This window comes from Alosa pseudoharengus, unplaced genomic scaffold (genome assembly GCF_046254945.1).
Source record: "Alosa pseudoharengus isolate Yale_2024_CS ecotype anadromous, Long Island Sound unplaced genomic scaffold, YU_APseudo_1.1 YU_APseudo_1.1_scf_10, whole genome shotgun sequence".
NCBI classification, from domain to species: domain Eukaryota; kingdom Metazoa; phylum Chordata; class Actinopteri; order Clupeiformes; family Clupeidae; genus Alosa; species Alosa pseudoharengus.
Genome location: NW_027468565.1, coordinates 38587154 through 38601252, shown reverse-complemented (window position 1 = coordinate 38601252; position 14099 = coordinate 38587154). Strand labels below are relative to the sequence as shown.

Sequence of the window (14099 nt, the reverse complement as noted above, 5' to 3'; positions counted from 1 at the left end):
TGGGTCAGGGGAGTCACATAATCAAGGCAGCCCCCATGTCCTGCTAATCTATTTACTACAGTAGCTTGATACCAACAGAATCTCTTTCTGATCTGAGTACAGATTAGCATGGCACGCTATGAGCACTAATATTTTTCTGCCACGACCCACACAAAGAGACTAGTGTGGGGACCTGTTGTTGGTGGTGGCGTTGTTGTAGAATGTTAAATGTGAGATTAAAGGCTGTGCTGTTAGCGATCCTCCTGTGGCTCAAGCTGAGTTAAAAGCACCACTCACTTTGTGACGATTAGTCGAGTTGAATTGTCGTGGACCTTGGCCCTGTGGACGGGGGCGGTTGAGTGGAATACTAAAAACTGGCAAGACAATGGCGCTGTGTTTGGCTTGTCACAGGGAAGGAGTCTCACGGTTTTATAGTCTGTCTCACAGCGAGGGGTAGTTCCTCCCCCAGGCAACTGTTCGACTCATGAAGAGGAGGGGAGTACCACCTAGTGGCTATATGCTGCTACTGTTGAGGTTAGAGAGAGGAGGATTTAGTTTGACACCAAATTCACTGATGCTTATATAGAGGGGTAAACGTGAAAATACAGAAATTACCATAATGATAAGACAGAAGATTTTTTTTTAATTTCTCTGGGATGGCACAACAATGCAGTTTATTTTGTGTAACTCACTGTATCACTCAGTGGATGTATGTGTGCAGAGACAGACAGACTGTAGTCATTTTACTTCAGCACAGAATTGGTGAAGAGGAAGAATACAGGTTGCTTGAGTCATGCTGTTTAAAGCCATATTTAGCACTTGAAGGAAATGTCTTTCCTAAAAGCCTGCAATTATTGTGGCCCACAAAGAATGCCTGACCTTGCCTTCTGCCAAAACCTTACTGGAAGCTGACCGTATGCCTTCCAGACTTTAGATTATGACAATGTAACATGGTCAGTCTAAACCACTATCTGTCACTTCTATCTGTCATGCTCCAAAATATGCCGCAGTAATACTAGGTGGGAAATGGCAGGTTTGCATGTTTCTGTCAGCACAGCAAATAAACTGAGATCACTAAAAGACAACAAATAAGATTCCCCTTCCTGAATTGCTGATTGTATCAGCCAAGTGGCTACCAAGTATCATTTAGAGCAAAAACAGAGCAGGCAAGATGGCAACAACAGCCCATTTCCTGTACTTTTTCAAAAGCGTTCTACCACCCAAAAGCTTCTAATATAGAACAATCCATAAACAAGACAAAAACAGATTGGAGCTGTGACTTGAAGAATGTGTGAACCTAGTGTACAGTGTCTTTAGAAAGCCAAATAATATGGAGGTTTGGTATCGGTATGGTATTTCATACAAGAGCCTTTTTCAGGATAAATCATCTTTCTTTTAAATCACACTTCCTTCTCCATCGTGTCTTAATTTCCACACAGGTGTCACATTACGTGAATCTAATGAATGTTTGAACAGGATCATGAACATAATATGAAATTCAGACATTTCTGGAAGATTGTGATATTTGACGGTGACGTAACATTAGAACGGAGGTGCAAAACCTTAATAGACTAAATGATCTTACAGTCTTTCATTTGCTGTTTTGCAACCTCTCTTGCAGAACAATATTAAGGGCTCACCTCCCTAACTCCTCCTGTCTGTGCTGCTCCTGATGTAATATATTCATCCCTACGGGCACATATTTCACTCCCGTTTGCAAAATTAAGAAACATAATTTCACCATAGCGTTGTGGCCAGGAAGAACACTAAAAGTTGACGGCTGATATTTGGCTTGGATAGGTCCAGTGAGGACATGTGCCGGGTTGTGCATGAATTATGAAATGTACGGCCATCTCATGCCGCCCTCCCTCTCTAGCCGCACGGATGCTGACTTCAGCACAATAGTGGTCCAGACTTCTGTCTACCTCAGAGGGTGCTGTTGCAATGGTCCACTGTCCAGATATGCGTCTGGTCACTGACGATGCTCTTGACGTGGCTCCAGGGAATGCTGAACACACAGCCGATCACGCCCCATGGGGTATGCTTGGCTGGGATAGAACAGGGACATGGCCGGCTTGGTCATCTGGAGGCCTGGGCAACGGCAGAAACAAACCAGTCATCTTTCAGTGGCCTTGTATGTACAACAGATGCTGTGTTAAGTGTGATAGCGGCGTTACAGAATGGCTAGTGCTAATGAGCAGTATTAATAATAGTTCACATGGCATCACCAACAATATGAATTTAACATGTAACAAAGGAACATGGACATACTGTAAGGTTATTTCTATTTTTCCATGATATGAAACAGAAAATGCCTAGCCTAATTCAAGTAGCCTATGGGGGCCTATAATTGGTCTAGCATTTATTAATGTAATGAAAAACACCGGAACTAATGTTTTTTTAACCCTAAGCATCACCTAGAGTCATTAAAATATCACAACTGATGGATTCAATTTAGCTAATAGGCCTTTTTGAGATTTAAATTTGTTCTCATGCATGTGCACTGGGAGGTGAGGTGAACCACTGATAATCTTTTGAAATAATGAAAAAACTCTGTGGAAACGTTTGGCATATATTTCAGTTTGGGAACGTTTGGCATATATACATGAACAATTCAGATTTTGAAACAATCTTCGCACTAATGTTAATTTCCCCATTGCAAATGACTCATATCAAAGACTGAGAAAAAAGGCTGCTGTCATTTCAATGTTAGGGGGCGTCCTGCTCTAGGGAAAGAAGATGCGTTTCTATTCGTTGAAACAATAGGTGTGTCAGGGGGTGTGGGTTTTCTTCTGCTCGCCTGTCATTCATGACGCCACATCCGGGCGGTGGGCTGCGCGGCTGCTGCCCTGCTGCGGCTGGAGAGGGAGTTTGACAGCAGCTGTGCTATTGGAGACAAACAAGGACGTGTGTTAGGGGATTTTTTTTTTACCTTCTTGTTCCCCCACCCCCTGGTCATAGCTTTGACAGTCTCATAGGCTGACGAGTTTCTCGGCGATATGGCAGCTTCGGTCTGGACTGTTCAATGCAAGGTAAACTAGCATTTATTGATTCATATCACTGTCCGACTGTTTTCATTGTATGTGGCATACACAGATCTAATTACACCAAGAAAACAGTCTAGAAATGGATACAAAGAAATTGAGCCGCTGTGCGATGAAATAGTAGGCTACTTCAGGATTCTGATCTGTGATCAGTAACTGTTTGGGGCTACTATGTATTCGGGCATTGTTATGGTCCAGTTTATTTTTGCATGCACGCCTGCGCATGCAGCCTTGTCGATATCCTGTAGCCTACTGTCCGTTGTTGTTACATGTAGTCCTTCCAGTCACCGCTTAGAATTATTAATTGCCTCTGAATCTAAACAGGTTATATATGGGAACTTTATTTTACGAAAGTATGTTGCTGTATCTGTTTTGAAACAGATTTAAGTACATCATGCACACTATGTTTTAGTGTCAACCCCTCAACAGGTGCATATAGGCTATGTTAACTTTCTCCTCACTTTTCAGTAACGTTAGCCTACTTTCTCTTTCAATAGGCTACTGTTGATGGCAGGCAGTTTAACTGTCATTAAAGCTATATTATTTCTAACAACTGAAAGAAATGCTATAGGAAACATGAATTTGTTATGGAGTTCTGTTCATCTGTGGCTGTTTCTACCCTGGAGTACAAGGTCATGGTCAGGTGTTGGGATGAGGCAGATGAGCTGTTAGGAGGTAGCTGCTGGTGTTACTGAGTTTTGTCATTTTAGTTCAGAGTCTGATACCCTCAAGTATTTCACTGACCAACAGCTTTCTATGTAACCCTCATACTTTAAGTAGCCTACAGAAAGCATACAGTAGTGGTAGACTAGCACTTAAGGTAATGAGCATGTGTATCTTAAAATTTGATGCTTTCATAGACAGATGACATAAGTGTGATGAATAAGACATTTAAACATGTCAATATATGCCAACAGTTTCCCATAGTCACCTACACATCAGTGTATTGGTCTGGAGTTCATGTGGAACTAGGTGACCTCACCTAGTATGCTATGTGTTGCTCTGTCATCGATGACCTTCAGGTTGTGAATAGTTGCTGTAGAACTTTGTGGCCATTAGTTTGCTCTTCCATTGTCTTGGTCCTTCAGAACAATGAGTAGCTGGTTCAGGCTTTTTCCCTAACCTATGACCCTAAGCTTTGGGTGAGATATGAAAAATGAAACCTTGTGACCTCATGGAACTGTCTGTCTGACTTTTTCAGGTGGGAGGTTTAGGCAGCTTTTCAAAAGCATTTCTGTTCTGTTGCAAGGAGAGCTGTGTGGCGATGAGAGATTATTTGTGCTATTCAGTGGTTTGAACTGGCGCAGCAAATTCTCATGCTTGTTTTCTTTTGCAGGCCTGAGTTTATTGTGATGTTTACTTGTTGTTATAGGCAGGCACTAAACACTGCAAATTACTCCAGCGTGTTTTACACAGACCAGGCTTTTCTGACTGCGGGCAAACTCCACCACTGCACCTTCACGCAGAGCCGGCCTCAGATCCATGTCATACATCATTTCAGAGCCCTGGAACAAGACAGCTTCACAATGGGAGTCTACTTCCTGTTGATTCCATTGTAAATGTTTTATCCAAGAGACATCTTCCCTTTGAGTCTCTGTGACGTTAATATTCCAACAAAGCTGAAGAGCTGCACCATGAAGAGGGTGTTTTGTAAGATGCCATGAAAGAGCCACAGCTTCTCCAAGCATCTCGAAGAGCATGGTGTAAAACACTTTTACACATTTAGCAATTTTGGCTCATTGTGCAAAAAAGCTAAGCTCCACTGAGAAGTGGAGCACAGCAGAGTTGGTCAGACTCCGCACAAGCAGCAAGCCTGTTTTTAACGCTCTTAACCGGTTATGCATGGAGCTCTCTCATTCATATTTACCAATCCTAAAAATGTCCTGTGACAAACATGTGCCTTATGCCCCTGGTGTTTCAGTAGAGTCTGGGACAGTCTTCTAAATGTGAGGAAAGAGTAAAGTATGGCAGCACAACCATGTTAAAGCATGCGGGAGTCTTATCTAGGGAACTGAAACATGACCCCATATCCTGTCTTACCTGTCGTAGTCCCTTCAGCTATGGGAATGCCACCCCCCCCCCCCCCACCCCAAATCCACAGGCTTCCGTTAACATATTCAAGGATCTATTTTCCATGAATTAGCCTAGCCTAGCATGCTCTGTGTTAGGAATTTGCAGGTAGAGAAAGAGACTGTTTTAGTTGTTTGGCACGTTGTGGAGGGGACTTGTGTCAACAAGCGCTGAAGACGTAACATAACCAGAGGATATTATGGGGAAATTTGATAAAGTGTGCCATCATAATCTGTGCAAGGTGTTCCATGTTTAAATAACCTGAACACATTGGCTGCTATATGGCCATGCGCTTACATAACTGAGCCTAAGAGAACTCTCCTTCATGTTGTCATGGCTGTGGTGACGTGGAGTTTGCAGACAGTTCAAAAGTCCAACTTCAACTCTGGTTTTGGCACACAGTCAGTCAGACAAATCTTTCAGGGCAAGTTGCCGAGATATGGCCTAATTTCTTTTTAATCCAGAGAGCAGCAGTGATTTTTGAGTCGTTTACTTCAATAGCACAGATATGTTGGGACACTCATAGCCATTTCACACAACAGGCTAAGCTATATGTTCAGTTGTTATTTAGCATGGGAAGGCTAACGTTTTTAGCCAAAAGACACAAAGGCTGAGGAGAAGGGAGTTTTTTTTGATTTTCCTCTACTAGGTTAGCTACTAGCCAGAGCATAAAGGAATGACCCAGATATTTAGAGGTTGAGGTTTCTGTGCTGTGTACGCATCTGCACACGGTACATTTGCTTTCTGGGAAAATTTTAAACTCTGATCCAGAGAGTATCCTTTAAGCTGTTGCTCTTTTCTGGTGTATAGAATGTACCCAAACCGAGCGTCAACTCAATGGGGATTAATGTTGAGCGCAGTAATGAGGAACCCAGCCATGAATTTTAATTTGGTTCATTTCCTCACAGCTCCCCAACTTGTATGTGATTGTGCCCTACATTCTCACTTAAACGGATAAATGAACCGTTCTGAGGGGGCTCCTGAGGGCATTGACACCCAAAACACTGACTGGGAATATATTCTGAGTGTACTGTATGTTGATGGACTGCACATCCTGTTGCAGCCTGCTGGATTCTTTGCCATATTCTATAACATTACCTTCACTTCATTTCAAATGTGAGTTCTGCAGCATTGGTATGTCTAGGCTACTTTTACCTAATACAGGTCCCTGATTCTCTGTGTAAACTACAGATGTCTACCACATTAGACGCTACAGATTTCCTGTATGCTTTAGAAATCAGTGGCTCCATGCTCCTGGCTTCTGTGTGTTAAAATGTTGTACTGCTTTAGCCTAGTTGTAGAAGCATTGGAATCTGACACCTCTAATCAGTCTGGCTTTTAAAAAACGTTTTCAGAAACGCACAGGAGTAGGGGGGAGGGCTATCTGCTGCTGCTCTCCTGAAACAGGATTTTCAGGTTGAGTTAACAACTGCTTCTTTCGGGGTTTATCACCTAGCTGCTCTCTGTAAGAGCAAACAGCCCTGTCTACTGCACAGGGTTAGTAACAGTCCTTTAGCAGCAAATCTTTCACAGGTGTGCAGTTAGAGAGATCCCACAGTAGCATCTCACCCAAATCCTATCCATAATCCAAGTCTCCTCACACAGATAGCATTGTTGTTGTAATGATGAATAGTGATTTGTGTGCCTAAGAGTACAGGTGCATCTAAAACAAAATTGAATATCGTGGAAAAGTCCATTGCCCTGCCCAATTGCTCGGGAAACCATTGCTGGTGTTTTCTCTGAATTAGCTGGTTAGAGCTCTTCTCAGGTCAGTTTTACTGTATTATACATTCTTTATTCTAACATTTTGAGATACTGTTTTTTTATTTCTATGAGCTATAACCCATAATCATCAAGATTAGTATAATCTAGATTATATGTAAGTTTCACTTTTGTAAATAAGTTGCTGAAACGTTTTTCCATGATACTACATTTTTTTGAGATGCACCTATATGTGTGTGTGTGTGTGTGTGTGTGTGTGTTGTATGTGTATTTGTTTTTGCTTTTGTATTTGTGTGCACCGGCATGAATTTGAGTCAACTGCCTTGTACAGTCAAGTGTGTATAGAGAGGCAGACCAATAGACCCAGGCTATCCAACCCCAAACAGCCACGGGTCTTTGTGGACAGGGGCCCTTGTACACAGATCACAGGTGTATTGAGCATTGCTTTACTGTATGTTGTATGAAGCCTGCACACACTGCCATGCCTCAGCTTTGAGTGTTCTCCTGAGGATCCCTCAGCCTCTCTCGCCGTCTGGCTGACATCTTCATTGGCCTAAGTGACTGAGCCCCAGTCGCAGACTTATGCTAATCAGCTCTGAGGAGATTGTCGGAGAGCTAATGATAAACGAGTGCACACTGCAGTCCTGCGCCCTCGGCTAAGCGTGAGTGCCCTTTGACCCTGAAGCCTGAAGCTTTGGTCCTGGCTATGCTTGGTGGTGGCAGACCAAGTCGCCGGGCTGGTGAGGGTTTGACCGTTCGAGAGTGTCCATGTTACTTTGCGTAACCCTTCCCCCTCTCTGCCTCACGCATGTCAGCTGGCGGGCTGTCTCTCACTCTTCCGCGGGCCTCGTGGAACCCTTTGCATGCATCAGAGCTGTAACATTACCACTGAGTGAAGAGAGCCTAAGCCAAGCAGAATGTAAACCTCTCTCTCATTCCTCTACTCCATGATTGTTTCAGAGGGTTTCTGAAATATGTAAACCTTCAGGAATACATTCCAGCAGATCAGGAACAGTCGGAATCGGGTAAAGGATTTACGTATTGGTCGATAATAGCTGAATTTCCACCATCTTTTTTCCTTTCATTTATTTTTACCATTTCATATGGTATTACATGTGCTTGAAGTTATGATCTGCAAGAGTGTGGAGTATAACAGGCTTGGCTGTTTAGGCAGCTGACAGTTGCGACACTGAGGACTTTGGGGGGTAATTAGATATGTTTGCTCTCTGGCCCAGCCTGATGCCAAAGGTTGGCCGATCTCTTCTCCACGGTGTAGCTAGCGAAGAAACCCCCCCGCCTCCCCCCGCCTGCTGTTAAATCAGCCTTAGAGGTTCATCAACAGTAGCAGCATGGCCATTCTCACCTGCTCTCCCCTCCTAGATTTACAGCCACGTACACATTATTTTCCCACTTCAACCTGTCGTATGGCCCTGTAATCGGAAAGGGTTAGTTTGGTGGGAAACGGAGGCTCCTCTTCTGTGGCGATGCAACAAAGCTGTTCTCCAGGCTGTGCTCACGCGGGGGTCGAGTGGTGTCGTCTGAAATACCTCCCACTCGAATGCTCGGCCGAATTTGGCAGGCAGCGCTCAGGGGGTGGGGGAAGTGATGTGGGGGCAGAGGGGTTGAGCTCAGCGTAATGTTGCACTGGAAAAAATCCAGCGGGGGCCACACAGCTGCTTTTCAGAGAGAAGCCAGGGCCGTTTCACTCTGTCCTGATACGAGGAACATTAAACAAAGTCGCCGCAGAATTAGACAGAAAAAACACCTCCATAGATTGCCATGTTCACATGTGCATGCCAGTCCCCCTGTAATTGACCAATTTCACAGTGTCCAGGTGTCCGGCCTCATTGATGTTAATGATACCTTAATTGGCAGGGTAAAACGTCTTCCTGTTTCTGTCTTTCCTGTGGACTTTTCTTTTGCTGTCTATGGGACAGTGCTCTTCCACAGGAAGTTGATTTACACAGCGGCCCCATCTTGTGAAATGGGCTAATTGTTTGGGGGAAGGAAAGCTCATGTGTTGTGTTACGAGTGGTTTTCTGTGTGCAGGCTGCGAGAATACTGTTTTCTTAAAAAGGAAAAGTCAGATGTTCTTCAAATATGTGACACCCCCATGGCAACTCTAACCCGCCCTGGGAAGACCTCTCCCTGATTCTCGCCAGATGAATTTCGTTCCGCCTAGCTCCACTCACATCCATCTGGGATCGCTTCCGTTGAGAGTGATTTCGGCACCAGATTTTATGGTAGAGCCAATCAGGACGCAGGGCAGGAGTTTCATAGATGTGACGTATAGCGTAGAAGCGACTGTGAGACTGTTCTCAGCATCACGGGTTGCCTTCGATGTGAGTGGTTGAAGTAGTACGTCAATAGATGACGGATAAGTGGCTTATCCAATCATATGCAAGGGTTTTTGAAGGCCCAGCCTTCTGAAACACCACTTCAATGGATCGATCCCAGATGGATGAGTGGAGCTAGGCAGAACGAAATTCACCTGGCGAGAGTCAGGTTACAAGTGAACTGCATTAGTATGGTATTGCAACAGAGTTGTCTTATCCAATGTGAATGGCGCTATAGATTTGAACCTTGATTCAAAGTCTTCATTTGATGTGACTCTTTCTGTGCAACAGAACCCAACGAAACAAACAGAATTAAGCAATGCGGTTGGCACCAGTGGGTTTCCGAAGCGTAGTTTGTCAACATGCGAGTAACCCCCACCGCCCGTTGTCCGTCCCTCGTGGTGAGAGCGTAATGTCAGTGTGGGCCCAGCAGCAGCTGAGGTGATCTTTTAGCCGCTGCGAGGGACTGGCAGCGGTCCAGGGCCGAGGACGTTGGCTGCCCTCCTGTCCCATCTTTGCCCCCCTGGCTGTGGTGTCTGATGCCAGAGCTGTCTGTCTCGGTTGAGAATAGGGGCAGCTGTGGGAGTGAGGGGTGCAGAGCTGCACGTCTTTGGTGGGGAAGCGGAGTCTGTCGGATGCCCCACGGATTCCATCAATGGGGGCAAATGTTTTAGGACGCACGCCCTGAATCAGCTGACCCTGCTGATCCAAAGGAATGGGTTGGGGTTTGGAATAGGACGGTATTGCCAGTCGTCTGTGGGGCTTGGCTGCCGTGCCTTACTGTACATTGCAGCTCCGCTGCGAGTCATGAAGTTGCATGTGCAGAAAACTTGGCGGGGTTTCACGAGGTGAAATAAATAGGTCCTCAAAAGTCTCCACCACTCCATCGCTTTCCCCAAACGCACTGTCAGCCAGGACCCAACCACAGAGTGTTGAAATGCTCGTCTAATGTTGGATCTTGATGACCCATTTAGAAATCAGCAGCTGGGAGCTGGCCGCAGAAGCGCTCCGCAGCAATGAGTTGAGACCATAGACTGTAAAAAATATGGACAAAGCGTCTGTGACGTCACCCATAGATTTTCTGAAGAACGGTTATGAAGCCATTAATGGGGGGTATGGGCGGCGCCATCTTGGAAAACCTTTGGGAAATCCTAACCCCGCCCACCTCCTGGCCAATCCATATATGGGTAAAAGGGCGGGGCTCTGTATGAGACTGAGCAAGCTGGTGAACCCGCCTCGTCGTCAGCCGAGCAGCCTCAGCTAAGCTATCTGTAACGTTAGGCCTACAAGATGGACTGGCACAGACGTTGCTGTAACATAATTTGCTGGTAAGTTTGATCTGCTAACGTGAAGTTCATGTATGTTTCTTAATGCCATGTTCAGACACTTTTTCATTTTGTATGCTGAAAGGTATTCGGGTGAACGGTTGAAAAGTTGAGAATGAAGAGTTGAGTTTGCAGATTCTAGCTTCTAGGTAAAATAAACTAATGTTAGCTGTCCCTCCCTTGCTGAAGTTACGGTAAAATAACGTAGAGTAATTTAGCAGTTTAGCGTTACAGGTTCAGCAACTCATACTGACAAAAATGTATCTTTGCCTTTATTGTTTTGTGATTAACGTTACCCATCTCATATCCTCAGTGGCAGCCATCATTTTAACGTTAATTAATTTACGATAACATCAGCCAGCTCGCTGTATTCTGTCAACGTGTGGTGTGAATTGATAACAAAATCGTAGTTGGGTATTAGTTAACTTGTACATCATTAATTATTTTTGGTTAACGATACTCGCCTCATTAGAAAGCATTAGGCACTGAAGTAAATCATCGTCAAGGAAAATGGTTAATTATTGCCGTGTTTTAGGTTGTACCAATAGGTCAGACTGAGAAAAACATCTGGTGTAGGTATCGACTTCCAAAAGTTATTAAAAAACCAGGGAGAAGGGCCAATAATGCCATAAGTTATCAGAGGAAGGGGGGCGCTTGTGGTTGAACTTGGTACTTCGTCTCCCTCACCCAACTCATATGGATCTGCGCTGCCAATAATCCGTAATTTCTCGAAATATCGCGCCTTTTCTTGTGGTCCAAGTCCTGCCCTATATGCCTTTGCATCTCAGTGCCTAATGCTTTCTAATGAGGCGAGTATCTCCAATATGGCGATGTCCAGATCTGATGACACGCCGTGCAAACCCCTAATATTGCTCTAAAGTTGTCAGTGGTAGCTTGGTCTAAGATGACATTGAAATTTCTCATCAGTGGCCATTTCACGATCCAGCGTTCATGTTCGGTTAGCTTGCCTTATTTCCCCTTCTTGTCAGGCTATTATCAAAATGTTAAATCCAGTTACAGTGTCCGGTGTTTGGCATAACAATGCCAATATCAGTGTAGTTTGTCACTGAAAACCCATTTCAAATCGCACAATAGTACTACAGCATTGCACAATAACTGTACTTTTGTTGATTACAAGTAGTGTTGGTTTGCATTATTGTATTATCTGGTAAGATATATAGGTACTAATGAAATGTTTACCTTTCTATTTTGGCAGTTCACCATGGGGAGGAGGCGGAAAGGAGGTCCATGGGCTCTAACCTGGGCCTAGAGGTCCAGGTGAAGTGGTTAGGCTGGGGTGTGGTGATATTGAACCCATTGAGACTATACAGTACATTTCACTTTGTCTATTGATGGACTGTTACACCTACCCTTTACTTATGCCAAACCCATTTCTGTTCTTTAAATATCAGAAAGCAAACTTACTGTTGATGGCACTGAACTTGCACTTGGAAATGTTTATGGATCTTTTCTGAACTGTGAATTACATTAAAACTCATGCCAAACAAATTTGCCTGTGCTTTCAAAAACATTTATACAAATCCGTCAGCTTCAGTCAGTAGGTTGAAGACCCAGATGCAGAAGTAAAGGTGATTTTTTACTTGTATATCTTGAGCATTAAAGGTAACCACTGAATTTGTGAAACTAAAATAACAAAAACTAATATGTACTAAGCTAGTACATAGTCAATACATATTAGATCACTTTAAAGACAGACAGATGCAAATGCTGTAAATACAGGTAATCATCAAGGAGTCTGCTGGTGAACAAAGTCCTTGAAGTCAGAAGCTGCCACTGCTCAATGACTTGCCCCATCTGGTAGGGTTTCAAAATGTTCCAGATCTGAAAACAGAAATATTGGTATGTCACATCCTTGAACTTACAGCAAACTATGAACAAGTGCTCACAAATTAAGCTAACAAAATATTGTATTTATGTGGCAATCATAGACTGTGGAGGCAATATATGACAACAACAAAGTAAGATTTGCAGACTCACTCCCAATACTTAATGAACAACAAACTCACAGAACACGCTATTCAACTATTGCACATGCCCTGTTCATGCGGGCAATAAGAAAAAACAAATGTGGTGTATTTAAAGTAATGTAGAATAACTATTTCTTGTATTTTTGTGTTTTCAGTGAAACAGTGTAGGCTCATATCTACACCCTATTGAGGTAGTTATTAACAGTTAGGCCAAGGTCCAGTCAAACAGTAGCCAGCCACTGGTGCCATATTGTTTAATTATGCAATCTGTATCCAACCAAAACCTGCTGATTTGAAGGCATAATACAACTACTTTCCGTGTGTGACTTGCTAATGATAATTATTTTGATAGTTATTGCACAGATGTGCCCTGGACTGCTCACAATAAAAGGCCACTCTAAATGTCTGAAATGCATTCATGTTTGTTCAGTATATGGTAACGATGTCTGGAATATACAACCAGTAGGTTGCTCCAATTAAATGTATGAAAAATGTCAAAGTACCATGGAATCAGTGCTGAAGTGATGCTTCTGAGTGTCGACTGCACAGACGAGAATTGAAGTTAGGAGTCCAGAGCCCTCTCCAGCACCCAGCCTGTCTGGATTACCTACAGGGAAACTTTGCATAGACAAGAAGTGTTCGTTCAAATGTGTGTTTAACAAATAAATGGCATCAATAAGAGTTTCAAACGTCAGTTATAACTAACACCAGTTATGGTGACTAGCTATCGCTTGTTATCACAGCTCCATGTTCAAAGTATACGGTCAATGGTTAATAGCGGTTCACAATTTTGCCTTAGCTAGCCAACAACAAGCCTTTTAATGCTTCGGCTGAAGTTATCATATGAACAAACGTTTTTTTTATCTTAAACGTGACAACCCAAAGACTGTATAAATTGTCAATGGACTAAGCATTCCCACAGAGCGTATTTACAAAAGGTTTTTGACGAGAACATGCTTTGTTGCCCCAGTGCTATGTGTGAACTAACGTTAACTTTACAGCTGTCTGTTCATTGACTCACACCTGGCTAGTATGACCAACGTTAAGCTAACTCATAACGGGAGCACAATGGTTTTCACTAAACAAGTTAACTAAATATATGTGTGTGCTTCTGCCATTCGGTCATCATTTTCGACATTAACTTATTTGAGGCGATTTGACGCTAACGTAGCCTAACGTTAGTGCCCACTCGATGCTAAATAATGCTAACATCTAGTGCTAGCTGCTACGTGAAATAGTAGTGGAATGAATGTCACCTAACGTTACCTGAAAACTGGAACGAAGTCTTCTGAAAGTGTCGGTTAGTAGGCTTCAATTAATAGCTTAGCAAACCATTGTATTGTAACGATTTGATAGTGACTCACACAGTTGTCCAATCAAAAGGTTTATTAGGTGAGAACGGTAGCAGGGACACAGACACATAACTCAATACACACGGGGCAGGTCAAGTACACGCACACACTACACATACAGGGAAGGACGCAGCCCCCCACACAAAACGGATCACACACGAGGGAGAACTAAAAGGGAAACATGTTTCAATAAAGACGCTAACATTATACTCAAAACTAAGGAGAAATACAGACATAAACCCCGAATTGTTCACTCCCGTATCCCATCATGCCCTGCGTGGGA

General features: G+C 43.5%; 1 protein-coding gene across 1 annotated transcript in view; it reads left to right on the top strand.

The window, feature by feature from the left end:
• The first annotated feature begins 2797 nt into the window (after positions 1-2797).
• pparab (peroxisome proliferator-activated receptor alpha b) overlaps positions 2798-14099 on the top strand; it is a 37169-nt gene continuing 25867 nt past the window's right edge. Inside the window, exon 1 of the mRNA XM_076271530.1 lies at positions 2798-3011. The gene's annotated coding sequence lies outside the window, so the exon portion shown is untranslated. The remainder of the gene's footprint in view (positions 3012-14099) is intronic.